The sequence below is a fragment of the Capra hircus genome, chromosome 5 (assembly GCF_001704415.2).
Source record: "Capra hircus breed San Clemente chromosome 5, ASM170441v1, whole genome shotgun sequence".
Classification (NCBI taxonomy): domain Eukaryota; kingdom Metazoa; phylum Chordata; class Mammalia; order Artiodactyla; family Bovidae; genus Capra; species Capra hircus.
In genome coordinates this window covers 66,369,674-66,385,402 of record NC_030812.1, presented here as the reverse complement: position 1 = coordinate 66,385,402, position 15,729 = coordinate 66,369,674, and the positions used below count along the sequence as shown (strand labels likewise).

Here is a 15,729-nt window from a genome sequence, read left to right as displayed (position 1 = left end):
CTGGGTCAGGCATTTTGCTAAGTGGATGAGAGATGGGAAGGAGAGGAAAACCCAGCCTTTGGAGAAAACTGGACTGGGCAGGTGTGGAGCTTGGAGCTTCTGAAATGGCAGTGGCCAGCCCTGACCCAGGAAATGTTGGTATTTTGTTCATGTAGTTGCAGTGAGGGTTGGAACAAGAGTACTTAGCCCACAGTACCCCAAGCTATCACCCAGAATCTTCTGACTTCCTGCAGGTGATCAATATATAAAATGTATCTTTGCTGCAACCGAAGATAAATATCTTACAACCACACCTGTTAGCTGAAACATCGAGAGTTGTGGTTTAAAAGAGGTTCCTGGAAGTAAAGAGAAGAGGAACAGTGTGAAGTCGAGTCTGCTCCAAAAAAAGGTGGCACACTTGCTGGTGATGTTAAGGCTCTTTGCTGTTGTTTACTTACTAACTCTTGTCTGACTCCTTTGCAACCTCATGGGCTGTAGCCCACCAGGCTCCTCAGTCCATGGAATTTTCCAGGCAAAAATACTAGAACAGATTGCCATTTTCTACTCCAGGGGATCTTCCCAACCCAGGGATTGAACCCGGGTCCTGTGTTTCCTGCATTGGCAGGCAGATTCTTTACCGCTGAGCCACCAGGGAGGCCCAAGTATAGGGTATACAAGAGAATGACACACGGCTGCCAGTCATTCTCCACAGTGCTTCTGAAGGATGACCTTGTTGGCTTTTGTTTTAATTTTTGGCCATGCCATGCTGTCTGCAGGATCTTAGTTCCCCGAGCCTTTGGCAGTGAAGATGCTGAGTCCCAACCACTGGACTGCCCAGTAATTCACTTGAAGGATGACCAAGTGAAGAAATAATTACGGATACAATTTAACACCAAAGTTGCTGCCCCAAATCCTAGTATTTGAAACACTTCTCAAGTAAGAAACAGTTGCAAAGTGCTGAACAGAAATTCCAGTCCCTGCTTCATTACTATATTGCTGTGGGAACTTGGACTTTAACTTGCTCAAAGACTCAGCTTGCTCATTTGCAGACTGGGGCAAAAGATATCTGTTCAACTTACCTAACAAGAATGTTATACAAATAAAACAAAATAGAAGATATGAAAATGCTTTGTTAATGTTCGAAGTTCTATACAAATAGATCTGGTCTAGATACTCTGACTCTGCAAGTTCAAGTCTGAAACCAGCCCCCACTAAATCCTTCAGAGCCACAGTGTTCATTATAGTAGCCTCTAGCAACACTGGCTATGAGAACTTAATATGTGACTAGTGCCACTGAGGAACTGAATTTTAAATTGTACCTAGTCTTAATCAATTTCAGTTGAAAAACTGGTTCATGATCCAGTTACTGGAAAAGTTTGAAGTGTGTTTGGAGCAACCTGAGCCTGCAAATCTATTTTTTAAATCATAAATTTTATAAAATCTAAATACATATAAGTTGTTTCTGATGAAATTTAGTCTTGGAATTGAGATATGTTGCAAATGTAAAAGACACACCAGATTTTAAAGGCTTCATGCAAAACAAAAAGTGTAAAATGTCTTGTTAATAAGTTTTCTGCCAATTAAATATTGAAATAATATTTCTAATATATTGAGTTCAATAAAATTTATCATTAAAATTAATTTGGCCTCTTTGTGTTTTTCTTCTTTGTGTGAAGGATTTTTAAAATGCTTTATTTTTAAATTGGAGGATAACTGCATTACATGTTACGTTAGTTCCTGCTTTGCAACAGTGTGAGTCAGCTATATGTACACATAGATCCGTCCCTCTTAGACCTCCCTTCCAGTCCCCCATCACATGCCGCCCCTCTGGGTCATCATAGAGCAGCAGGCTGAGCTCCCTGTGCCATAGGGCAGCTTCCCACCAGCTATCTGTCTTACACACGCTAGTGTATATGTGTCAGGGCTCTTCTCTCAATTCGTCCCACCCTTTCCTTCCCCCACTACATCCACAAGTCTGTTTTATCCGTCGGCATCTCTGTCCCTGCACTGCAAATAGGTCCATCAGTACCATTTTTCTAGATTCCACATATACCCGTTATCATACAATATTTGTTTTTCTCTGTCTTACTTCACTATACTTTTTTTAAACCAAGAGTTTTTATTTGTTAATTATTGGAAGATCGTGGCTTTGCAATATTGTGTTAGTTTCTGCTACACATCAACATGAATCAGCCATAGGTATTCATATGTCCCCTCCCTCCTGAACACCCTTCCCACCTCCCATCCTATCCCACCCCTCTAGGTTGCCACAGAGTACCAGGTTAGAGCTCCCTGTTTAATACAGCAATTCCCTTTGGCTATCCATTTTACACATGGTAATGTATATTTTTCATTCTTACTCTTTCAGTTTGTCCCTCCTCCACCTTCCCCCACTGTATTAACGCACATACATGTAATCTAGAAAGATGGCACTGATGAACCTGTTTGCAGGACAGCAGTGGAGACGCTGACATAGAGAAGAGACTTGTGGACACAATATTTTTCTTAAAGCGACTACTGGAAATTTTTAAATGGCAATGTGGCTTGCATTATATTTCTGTTGGGCAATATCATTTTAGATGGAGGCGGTGAGCAGAGGCAGACTCATTTCCTTGTAGGAACTAGGGAGAGAAGCCACTGCTGAATACATTCCATGATCCCAGGCTAAGTGCTGGCATGGTTTCCTGGGTTTCTGAGAATAAACGGCAGGAACACAGAACAGCATAGAACTGGGTGGGGCTGACGCACTGCCTGATTCCTTTCCATGTTCAGGCACAAAACACACCATCTAGAAACTTTCTGTCACTATCATTGCCTTGGCAGAGGATACGACAGTTGTTATCTGGGTTTTGACTTGGAGATGAATGCATTCTAATGACAAGGGCATTTCAGGTGACCCTAGTGGCCATGAAGACAGTCTTAAAATTGGTATGCACTTAACTTCTTCACTTCTGCCCTCTCAACATCTACCTGAGATCCAATGTGTGGTGGAAATTCATCCTCCAAGCATTTGCTTTTTTCCAGTTTTGCATCTTTACCTCCAGAGCAGGCTTGTTTTCAAAATGATTTGTGGGCTGCCGGAGGAGGCTGCAAAAGGAAGTCTGGCCCATCGGAGCCAGCCAGCCAAGCACATCTGGAAGTGGTTTCAGACGCCTCCTCACTCGGCCAGCACAGAGCCTGGATTCCCAGCTGCTTGGAGCAGGGGTGGAAGAAACCCGACCCACTCCAAAGTCGACGCAAGCAAGGGAGGTGCAGTGGGGGAGCAGGACTCTCTTGGAAACGGAATATTGGCCTCGAGGCTCTCCAGCCCTTTGAGATTTCCAATGGGATCTTAGAAGCAGCTGAAGCACCATGAAGGGCAGTACCCTGGGGCCAGCCACGATTTGAACACTCTGCCCTGCAGCTCTTTGGACGGAGGAACCCAGAACCCTGACCTCACCGCTCACCAGGTAAACAGAAATTTACAACAGGGTGACAGTCTGTCTATTTCACTCTGGCCTTCTGGCAGCTGTCCTTTATTTTGCTGTAGATGCAGGAAAGTAGATCTGAGGTGGACTGTCCCACGCAAACCGCCTTCAGGCGCCCCCAGCTGATGTTTGTAGCATGGCAGCGGAATCTTCATTTTTTTGCCATCGCTGCAAATCCAAAATAGTGTGCAAGTTTTTCACATCCTGCATTGCTTTTCCAGACCTGGATTTATCTCCATCTCCCTACCCGCCAAAGAGTGTTGATTTACTGTTTTCCTCATATTTTCAGTGTGGAAATCATCGGTTAGCTAGCACTTGATAAATGCTAGCATTTAAAGCAGGTATGTTTCTGAGCCACAAAAGATTTAATTGAGTTATGAATCTTGTTTTCGGAGTCCATCCTAGGAAGCTGTTCTGAGGGCTCCAAGCACCCCACCCCCTTCCCCCGCAAAGAACTAGCAATCATATGAAATCTAAATAAGGGCTTATTGTAAATACAGTAGTCATAGTGTTCAGGCTGAAAAATGCTTTTTAATGTTCAAAAAATGTCCTCTTATGTTCACTTTATGAGCAAGAATAATACATTGGCTAAGCCTGATAAAGATTGATGTGTAATTTATGACACAAGTTAAGAAGGGATACTTAATATAAGAGGAAAAAGAGAAAAAGAAAATATGATATCCAAACATCTGAATGTGCTGTGGAAAAGGCAGTCCCTAGCTGTTTGGCCCTGTGCAGCCAAATATCCCAAGCGACACTGGTTTGTTTGTCTTTTCCTCCAAATGTTTTGGTGTTGCATCCATACACGGAATGCTTTTGCATGCTGCGTGATGGAATTCTGGGTCTCTATCTAACTCAGAGCTGTGCAGGGCAGTGGTGAGAACACGGGCTCTGGGGTCTGACTCACAGAGATAAGTCTTTGCACTGCCACTTAGCAGCTTTGACTCTGGGTGACTCTTCTTATTTGTAAAATAGGAATTAAGCGACATCATATGTGTGAATGTGATGTGTGCTCAGTCTCTCAGTTGTGTCCGACTCTCTGTGGTCCCACGCACTGTCCATGCTCCTCTGTTTGTAGAATTTCCCAGGCAAGAATATATTCCAGGGTATCTTCCTGACCCAGGGATTGAACCCATGTCTCCAGAGTCTCCTGCACTGGCGATCGCTCAGTCATGTCTGACTCTTTGCGACTTCATGGACTGTAGCCCGCCAGGCTACTCTGTCCATGGGATTCTCCAGGCAAGAATACTGCAGTTGGCAGTCATTCCCTTCTCCAGGGGATCTTCCCAACCCAGGCATCAAATCCAGGTCTCCTGCATTGCTGGCAGATTCTTTACCAGCTGAGCCATCAGGGAAACACCAAGGCTTTGTCAAGTGACAAGTGACTAACACTTTTACTTTCTTGTGTCTGGAAGGACATAACGCAGGATCCGCAGAGCAGTGAGCCCTCAGGGAGGGAGGGAAGCTTCTCTAGAGGTGCTGATGATGATGCTGGGGGTGGTGAAAGTGACCACACACCCTGCACTGGGCCATAGCCCCGCTTTGGAGACACGGTTCCCCCCAATAGTCCAGTCACCAGATGTTCCTCACATCCACCCAAATTGTCTCTCCAGGGCCCAACATTCTTCCTTCTCTTCAAACACCTCTCCTTCTTTTGTCCCCTCTGCCTCTCTTTAGTTCTCTTGCCTCTTCCCTTGATGAGAGAAAGACACGCTCACCAAGCCACAGCCCTCACCGTTTCATTCCTACTTCCCAGGGAGCTTGATTCTAAAGACTTCTTTTATTTCAGCGTCTGCCAAAGAATGTTCCAAAGAAGACAGTCCCATAAGGAAAATATGTTCTGTGAGCCATATCCTCCTCTCAGCACGCTCAAGTCATGACGGCATTTTAAAAGTCCTAAGAAGTTCTGGAGAAATCTGCTTGCTTGTTTAACACTGCAGTTCCCAGTTGATGCCAAGCCATTTTATCACATCACATAGCTTAACATGTTATTGCTCTGAAATATACTGTTTTTTAATTTAATTTTTATTTTTGGGCCTTGCCACATGGCATGTGGGATCTTAGTTCCTCGACCAGGTATTGAACCTGTGCCCCCTGCAATGGACACTTGGAGCGTTAACCCCTGCATTTCCAGGGAAGCCTTGCAATATCCTCTTCTGTCCACACTTGTTTTTATCTTGGTTCCTCTTATGGATGTCCCACTTGCTACCTCCCCTGGCGAACACCCAAGATGATTGGTCATACGTGACATATTGATATGTACAAAGTCTGGTCTAAGGTGGGCAGCAGGAATCAGCAAACAGTCATTGCAAAGGGCCATATAAGGGGCTTTGCAGGCCAGGTGGTCTCCATCATGATGGCTCTGTTCTGCAGAAGTAGTGTGGAATCAGCCATGGAAAAAACATCAAATATCAACATCAAAGAATAAGCCTGGCTATGTTCCCACAAAACATTATTTAGAAAGAAACAGTGATGGGCAGGATCTGGCTGTAGTTTGTCAACACCTGATCTAAGGCCATGTCGTAAAAGAATGCTTGAATCCAGTGCAGGAAGAAGCGGGATGGGTCCTCTGCAAAATGAAGACTTCCCTATCCTGTGTATTTTGGTGGATCTGGAGTAAGACCTTCATGCTCCAGCAAAACATAAAAAGGCCAGAGGTGTCTTGTTGAAGGTCAAATTCTTGAGCCCTGGTTTTGTCCCTTTTCTTCTCTTCAAGTGAACCCCTTGCTCCTGTCCTGTTGATGACTCTGTAGCCTGCCTGGTTTAAGCTGAAGTGCCCTACTGACTGTGTTTTATGTACCTGTGAACTTCAGAGTCGAGTCTTATAGAATTCTGTGAAATCACAGATCTTCTTGGCAGTTCTCTTAACCTCTCTGAGATTCAGTTTCCTGGGATAAACTAGGAAGAATAACCTTATAGGGTTGTTGTGGGAATCAATTTAATTAATTTACATGCAAAGGTCTTAGACCAATGTCTGGTTCATGGAAATTACTATGTAAGTAATTATCTTTGTAATGTATTATTTCATCTAATCTGCCAAATAGTCCCATTTCACAGATTGGGTTTTGTAAATTGCCCAAGATTACGCAGTAAGAAATGAGGCAGAACCAGTATTCAAAGTCACAAAGCCTGTGTTGTTTCCACTCAGGTATATGCTCTGCTGGATTTAAGTCATTCAAAAGTACATTTTAGGAGGCCTCACTTTTTTCTTCCTTTTGATCCCAGGTCCTTTCCCATTACACTTTACCTAAACCCATGGCAGACATGATTAATCAATCACAGTCCTCTCTTTCTTTCTTTCTTCCTTATTTTCTCTCTCTCTCTTTCTTTTACTGAGTCTGGTGATGGCTTTAGACGCCATCTCCATTTATCAATTCTGAAAACTCCTACCAACTGATTAGAGTTGGCATGTAAAATAAAACTTATGGGCTCTGATTTTTGGAATACTTTTCTGGAGTTCTTCCCAGTTTTGCCTTTTCTTCCAAGGCAGAGCTAATCCCCTTAGCAACTGCCAGGTCTCAAAACATTCTTTCCAGATTTGGCCGCAGCCCCAAACTCTGGCATCTGGTAAACAACTCTCCATGCAAGATCCTCCTTGCCACCATTCAGGGACTTTCCTAAGGATTCCCTCTTTCCAACACCGACTGTGAGGTGACACCCTAGCTGCCTCTTTCTTGCCGTCCTGTAGTCAGGCCTATGGGCTCTGAATGTTCAAGGCTCGACTGTTACTATAGGGAAAACACAAAACAGAAGTCATTCAGCCTAGGAAAGCTTACAGAGGTGCAGACGATACAGTTCTGGGCATCCTTGTTGTGAAGGTAAGAGAAAGGCCAAGAATAAAAGCAGAGGGTTTGGGTCTGCTTCTTGGCCTTTCACTTATTTTTCTTAGATGTGATAATGGCATTGTGATTATACAGGAGGATGTCCTTATCCTTAAGAAATGCATGATGAAGTATTTAGGGCTGAAGAGCCATGTGTGTGCATGTATGCGTGTGTGTGTGTGTGTGTGTATGTGTGTGTGTGTGTGTAAGGAGGGAGGCAGGAAGTGGGGAGAAAGAGAGAAAGGAAATATGGCAACATGTTATCAATTGGTAAATCTGGTGTAGGGTAAATGAAAATTCATTCAGCTTTTTGTAGACTTGAAATATTTCAGATAATAAGGAAAAGGAAAATCAAACAAAAAATAAGGATATTAAAGCTGAGTGTATGTTTCCAATTAATTTAATATAATTATTAAACAATAAAGATAGTCACTGTGACCGCTGTACCAGTGATAGATTGGGGAAGGGGAGGGAGCAGAGATTCCAGAGGTAGAAAGTCCAGGCTGGAAGTTCCTACAGAGTTAATGAGTGAGATGAGGCAGGATAGAAAGAAGAGGGGTTAAGAAACACTAGGTGAAACTGTCAGAATCAGAGGTTGGTTGGATGAGGGATTGGGAGGAAGCAGAGGAGGATGCTCAGAGAACACCAGGGGAGCTTCTGTGGGGCAGGTGCTGATTTCAGGTGAGGAACAGATGATGTTTGATGTTCTTGTGCAGCTTTCTGGAGGAGAGGGCCACTTGTTCATCCCTCCAGTCTGTAAATATTTTTGAGAGTTTATATCTCTCGGCACTTGTGCTGGGCATATGGCAATGAACAAAAACAGACAAAATACCCTACATCTATGAAACTTGTAGCCTATTTTTGGATGTTGGTGGTTTAGTCGCTAAGTCGGTGTCCAACTTTTGCAACCCCATGGACTGTAGCCTGCCAGGCTCCTCTGTCCATGGGATTCTCCAGGCAAGAATACTGGAGTGGGTTGCCATTTCCTTCTCCAGGGGATCTTTCTGACCCAGGATTCAAACTCAGATCTCCTGCAATGCAGGCAGATTCTTTACCAACTGAGCTACGAGGGAATCCCCTACTGTTGGAGGGGAAAGACAATAAACTGGTGAAAAATGGGCAGTATGTTGGATGGTTGTCATTGCTGAGAAGAATACAGGCTTTCCTGGCAGTCCAGTGGTTAAGACTCTGTGCTCCCAATGCAGGGGGTGATCAGTCCCTGACTGGGGAGCTAAGAAGTAATACATATTACTGGGGTTAGGGGGTTTTGCCTGAGTCTGAGCAAAGTGAAGAAGTGAGCCACGTGGATATCTGGGAGGAGCGTTCTGGGTGAAGGGAACATCATTCCAGGTGCCAGGAGTGTAAAGGGCTCTGAGGTAGGAGAGTATCTGGCAAGGAGGGCAGTGTGATCGGGTGAGATCTTATAGGACACTGTATGGACTTCAGCTTCTACTCTAAGAGAAATAGAGAGGCCTTGGAGAATTCTGAACAGAAATCTAATATAAAAAATATTCAACTAAAGGGGGACAAAGACAGCATCATCCTGTCAAAGGATGATGCTGATCAGACCAGGGCAAAGGCAGTACAGGTGGTAAAGATTCTGGATGTATTTTGAAGGTGGAACTGACAGGCTTTGTTGTCAGTCCATCTGTAGGAAAGGAGAAAAAGAAGAGTCAAGGACAAAACCAAGCTTATTTTCATGGAGCAATTATAAGAATGGAGTTGGGAAAGATGGTGGTGGGGAAACATCAGGAGCTAAGATTTCGACATGAGGATGCCTCCAAGTGGAGATGCCCACAGACACTTAGCTTTAGGAGTCTGGAGTCCACATGAGAGAAATGGACTGCAGACAGTGATTTGGGAGTAATCAGCATGTAAATGGTATCTCAAGCCAGGAGCAGCTTCCCAGGTGTGAGGTGGTAAAGAATCCACCTGCCAATGCAGGAGACATAGGAGACGCAGTTTCAGTTCCTGAGTTGGGAAGATCCTCTGGAGAAGGAAATGGCAACCCACTCCAGTATTCTTGCCTGGGGAATCCCTTGGACAGAGGAACCTGGTGAGTTTATAGTTCACAGGGTTGCAAGGTTTATATGTCCTCAGTTTCGGACATAACTGAGCTACTGAGCACGCATGCATCCAATCCAGGAAACAGGGTGAGACTGTCTAAGGCAAGAGTTTAAGAGAGAAGAAATAAAAAATTAAATCCTGAGGTGTTCCACCATTTAGAAGTTCTGGAGATGAGGGAATAGCTGAAGAGTCTGAGAATGAGCGATCACACAGTGGGTGGGAAAGCAGGCAAGTGTGGGTTTCCATAGGCTATACACAGGATGTGTGTAGAGTGGGAGAGAGCTGGCAGGAGGTCTGCACGGCCGTGCACCGGGTCCTCGTCCATGCAGGAATGAGTCTTGTGATGCATTTCCTCGCAGGCAGGAGCCATGTTAGCTCAGAAGAGCTCTCTCAGCCTCTGCCCCAGTTTCTTTTGGCCCCAGATCTCTGCTTCTTACTCTGTGTCTTCTTAAGTATCCTACAGCCTTTCCCTCTAGCTCTCGTCCCTGATCTCTCCCATTGTTCTTCTATCCCTTTACACTTCTGCTCCCTCTGCCAAATCCATGCCATCAGCTCCTCTCTAGAAGATGCAAGCATCTCTTGGGTACCTACTTAATTAGAACGCTTTTGTCTGCAAGTATTGGAAACACAACTTTACAGCAGCTTAAATGGAATGTGCCATCATCAGAGATGAGATGAAATTGTAAAGACAGGGAGAAAGATGCCAATCAGGCATACTGAATCTCTATAACAATCTCATGTTCTTTTAAAAAAGTAAACAAAACAGGTTTTTTCTTGGAAACCTTCTCAAGAACTCCTCTCAGCCTTGCATTTCAAAATCACCGTAGAAGTTTTCCTGTAAGAATTTGTTTCAGGAATTCCCTTCCTTGGCTCACCACTGCTGTACCTTGCAGTTAAACATGCCATATCAGGTTTCTGAAGCCTCTTATTTTATCTTAAACAGAGTTTAGAGTTGACAACATGCTGGACAGGAAAAGATAGCACCCTTTTCAGATGCATCGATACTTACTCTTTGGTATGACCTTAATAGTTAGAGTAACTGAGTACTCAGGGGAAAGTGGACCAACTTTCCTGGGAGCTGTGAATTTTATCAACACACAGTGACATCTGTTACCTGGAGCCCACCTCCCCTGCTTCTGGGGTAGCCAAAATAGCTCTTCAAGAGTCCTAAAGAGTGGTTAAAAAGCATCAGCTTTGAAGTCAGAAAGCCCTAATTTCAAATCCCTGTCCCACCATTTAAATACTAGCTGTGTGATTTTGAGCAAGTTACTCTCTCTGAGTCACAATTTCCTCATTTAAAAAAATGGAATTAGTAATATATCCATCTGAGTTTGTTCATAAGAATTAAAGAAGATAACAATGTACCTAAATGGTCAACATAGATCTGAGTGCAAATTAAGCTCTGTAAATTGTACCTGTTATTATCATCTGGCCCCTGCAAGCTTCTCTGTATATGTGCACACTGTCTTGGTTACAAGGAATGCATTTGTAAGGATCCTTGTTTGCAAGAAATGGAACATCATTTCAAAGCTGTTTAAGGAAAATACAGGAATTTATTGGGTTGGCTGACTGGGATATCCAGGGAGGAGCTGGCCTCAGGAATTCAGAGCCCAGAGCCTTCTGGCCTCCCTCTCATTCTCTCCCATGGTACTAGATGGTTTTTGCGATGGAACAGACATGTGGTCAAAGACCATGTTAGGTTGACATCTCCTCAAAAAGTTAGTTTAACTCACCTCAAAATGTTAGCTTAACACATATCATCTAGAATAGTAGGTGGATAAAAAGTACCTGAAACCAGTCTCAGAAGAATCATAAATAAGGTGCTTTTTGACTCAATTCTTCCTCAAGTTCATGAGGAGAAAAGGAAAAAGGCCATTGCCAATGCACTCAGAGCTCCTGGGTGTGCAGTCTGAACCCCGGGAAAATGAAAGCAGCATTGTAGCCTGTTGTTGACAGTGAATTAAAGGCTCGAATCCAATCCGCGGCGAAGCGTTTCCCCAGATCACTGCCAACAAGTCCTCACAACGCTTTGGTTCATAAGGAATCCCTGGAGTACTATGACACCTTGCCTTTCCTGGTTTCACCCCTCGGAGTGTCTCTGTCGTTTTACTAATTCCTAAAGGTTAATAATCTTTGTTTGCCGACTGTTACCTCTGGTCAAATGTCAAGTTCAGAAGTTCCTTAGAAGGAGAAGAATTAAGAAGCATCAATTTAATTTTAAAATAAACATCGAGTTAGTTTTCAAGACAAATTGTTATTTATGGCAAATTAGCTATTTTTCTTTCTCTTCTTCTTTTTTTTTTTTTTTAAGATAAAGGAAATCAGTTTTCAGCTCCTGGAAAATGCCACAAAGAAATGATTGAATTTGTGACAAAGTTTAATTTTAGGTTTCCAAGCTAAAATGAATTTTAAAATCTAAAATTCTAATGATTATACTTCATGTTTTTTTTTCATCAAACTTATCCTGCTATCTTCTGCTTCTCTTAATGCCCACTGCTTCTTCTAATGAACATATAAGATATTATGATAAGCATATAGATAAATGGTGAACTGGGACAACCAGGAAGCAGAGTTATAAGAGGAATATTTTGAGAGAAGAGAGTTTGTTAGCTCTCTCGAATTTTCAGAGCACAGATAAAATATTCCAGAATATTGTGCAAAGATAGAATGGATTTGGGGAAATGTTTGGTTGAAACTTTTTAATGATGCATCAGCCCTTTTCCTATCTCCTTAAGTCTGGTGCTACTTGTAAATGTTGCTGAATCTTTATTTGATGATGTAAGTTACTTTTTAGCCACTGATTGCTATGCAGATCTATAATTCTTGTAAAATGCATAGGAGAGAATAAGAAACCTTCTTTAGAACACATGTCATCCTTTAAATTCAAACTCCTTGACAAATTAAACATTAAAGAAAAAAATCAATTCAAGGGAAAGTGTAGTCTTCTCAACAAATGGTCCCAGAGCAACTGGACATTTATATGACTAAAAATGAACTTTCACCTATACCTCAGGCCATATTAAAAAAAGGACTCAAAATGGAAATGTAAAACTACAAAACTCTCAGAAGGAAATGCAGGGGAAACTCATCATGACCTTGAGTTAGACTAAAAGTTCTCAGATATGACATTGAAAGCATGATATGAAAAAGAAAAAAGATTGATGAAATGGACATCATCAATATTAAAAGCTTTTGCTTTGGAAAATTTGTTATTAGAAGATTGAAAAGAAGAGCCATCTGCTGGAGGAAAGTATTTGCAAATCACATATCTAAGAAAAGACTTGTATCCAGAATATGTAAAGAACTCTCAAAACTCAAAAAGAAGAAAGGGACTTTCTTGGTGGTCCAGTGGTTAGGACCCTGTACTTTCAATGCAGGGGGTGTGAGTTCAATCCCTGGTCAGGGAACTGAGATCCCTCATGCCACAGAGTGTGGCCAAAAAAATCAAAAGGAACAAATTATGGATACATACAACAGCAAGTATGAATCCCAAATGTCTCTTATAAGTGAAAGAAGAGTTTCAGGGGCTTCCCTGGTGATACAGTGGATGGGAATTCATCTGTCAATGTGGGGGACACAAGTTTGATCTCTGGTCTGGGAAGATTCCACATGCTGTGGAGCAGCTAAGCCAGTACGCCGCAATTACTGACTCTGTGCTCTAGAGCCTGAGAGTGGCAGCTACTGAGCCCTCGTCCCCTAAAGCCTGTGTTCCGCAGCCAGAGAAGCCGCTGCCTTGAGAAGCCCGCACAGCCACTCGAGAGTAGCCTCCCATTGCCACAGCTAGAGAAAAGCCCACTCAGCAACAAAGACCCAGCACAGCCAAAACTAACTAAAGAAGAGTCTTGAAACACTGAACTGTGTGATTCCATTCATATGATATTCTGGACATGGCAAAACCACAGGGACAGAGCCTAGATCAGGGGTTACTGGGGCTAGGTGTCAGGCCGAGTCCGTCTGCGGGAGGGCAGTGCAGGGGAATTCCCTGGAGGTGCTGAAATTGTTGTTTATCCCATTTGCTGGGATTATCACAAGAGTTTCTGCATGTGTTAAGAATCACAGAATGATACAATCAGAAAAGCGAATTCTACTGTAAGTAAAAATTTAAACATTTAAAAAAAATCGACAAATCAAATTTTGAAGCTGACCTGATATGCCTTTAATCACTGACATGTCACAAGAAGGAAGCCTTTTTTTTTTTTTTAAAAAAAGCAAGTATACTGAATTTTTATTATATGTCACCGGTTTTGTTTCTCTGAGTGAAGCGCTCTTTCTAATTATGGAAGTTCACAATAGGAAATTTATGGAAATCTAGGACACTACAAAGAAATGACCTTGTCAACATATTTCAAGTGTCTTGGCAGAATAGTTCTTATAAGGCCAATTCTTTATTCTTTGAAGAGGTAGTTGCCTCTCCTGTTAAAAGAAATTGTTCCTGTAATATATCTAGCTGATAGATGGCTTGGAATTTGCTATGCATTTGTCTCAAGCAAAAGAAGTAAGAAGTTGTTCTGGGAGAAGATGGGGATGATTGCTGTGACAGCTACTCTGCTGTGTGTGTGTGTGCGCATGTGTGCATGTATGTTTAGCTTCTCTTGTACTTAACTATTTTATTTGACTGAGTAGATAATGCATTTATGTCATTCAACATTCTATGGGTGCCAAAGCTTCTGTTAATCAGTCAGAACAGACCAGTGGGACATCAGTGTTGCCCATTTTAATTGATTGGTGTCGAGAGCCATATTGGTTATTTAGTAAGTCCTATAAGATTACCAAGTGAAAAGTCTCCTTCTGCTTTGTGTCCTGGGCCCTTTTTTATTTTCTATAATGTTCAGTGGACAGGCAGGTGTTTCAACACTGGTATATATGAAGTTGTGAAAAGATGGATATTGTAATTACTCCTGGAAGTGTACAGCTATGAAAAACAGGCAAATCTTATCCCAGATCAGTCTCTGGCATGCCTCCAGCCTTCCTTTGAGGGCTTTCTTTTTCATCTGTGCTCCTCATCCCTGTCAGTCACCTTGAGAGTCAACCTGCTCCTCTCCCACTGTTTGCCTGGGACAATTTCTCATTCTGCAGTGCGCAACAGCCCACCCCCAAGTTTCTCCCCATCCCATGCCCATTCCCTGCCCCCCCCACCTCCCCCCCACACACATACACACACACTCTGTGAGTCTGGGGCTGCAAAAAGCTACAGCACAAACCTGGCAAATCTTCCCAAAGAAGCAATTTTACTAGATGGTGAAACATTAAAAACGTCAGTTTTCTCTGACATCTTAACCTAGCTACCATTGAATCAGCCCCAGAGATTCTGTAATATTTAACCTGAGATGCGCAGATGCTTAAAGTGTCCATAGGTGCATTTCATTTTTCAGGCACTTAGATGGGAAAAAATGAATCTTTAATTTCACTAACCTCTCACTGAAATTGAGCATTTCCTTCCCTTGTGAATATAGGCAACAAACCACAGAAATTGTGGTACCTGTGACTTCATTATCAGTATAAATCAGATGTTTTCATATTACATTATGGTTGTTACAAATATCTCACATTTTTTAAAGTTCATCACTACCTCAAGTTACAGTAAGTATTCTACCTGCTAATATTCTTTGTTATTTAATGAAGAAGTGTGTTTATTGGTAGATCACAAATTGGTCTTTTTCTCCAAATATTCTGATGGCTTGCTTTAAAATTTTATCATTGATTTTCTTTATAACACAATATACCTTTTAAGCTTTTAAAGATATTATTCTGAGAAGAGATCTGTAGGACTCACCAAACTTCCAAGATATTTGTGTCAAAAAAGGTTAAGATTCTAGCCATCTACCATCTATTTGGAGATTCAGAGGAAATTAACTCTCCTTTCCCCGATGCAATATTCCCTCCAAACTTTATACCAGTCCTTGACGGCTTCCATTCTCCTGCCCAGTACCCACAGAGCTTTATAGATCAGTTGCTTCTCTCTCCCACCCTCCATGTTCAAAATAAAGAATGTGCCCTCTTCCCTTGATTCCTCTCAAATACAACAACGTGTGTCTTTAGATTCATGGGAAAAGCAGTGTGGAGGCAGGGTGGGGCTTAGAAGGTGCAGAGCATGGCAGAGGCTGCAGACTGAGTATTGGAAATTCCAGTTCTTTGAAAGTCCTGAGAGCCCATCTGTACAGGGAAAGAAATTCTTTTTGTTGCTGTTAATTTATTTTTTACTGAAGGATAATTGCTTTATAGAATTTTTTTGTATTCTGTCAAACGTCAACATGAATCAGGCATAGGTATACATATATCCCCTCCCTTTTGAAACTCCCTCCCATCTCCCTCCTCAGCCCAGCCCTCTCGGTTGATACAGAGCCCCTGTTTGAGTTTCCTGAGCCATACAGCAAATTCCCTTTGGCAACCTATTT

The 15,729-nt window shown here is 42.5% G+C and overlaps 1 protein-coding gene across 3 annotated transcripts in view; it reads left to right on the top strand.

The window, feature by feature from the left end:
• Positions 3,157-15,729, top strand: part of GLT8D2 (glycosyltransferase 8 domain containing 2) — a 36,836-nt gene continuing 24,263 nt past the window's right edge. The window contains exon 1 of one of the 3 annotated variants that reach the window (XM_005680550.3): positions 3,157-3,428. The gene's annotated coding sequence lies outside the window, so the exon portion shown is untranslated. Of the gene's footprint in view, positions 3,429-7,095; positions 7,265-15,729 lie in introns of those variants that run through there. The other 2 variants (XM_013964041.2, XM_005680551.3) reach the window with 2 other exon arrangements.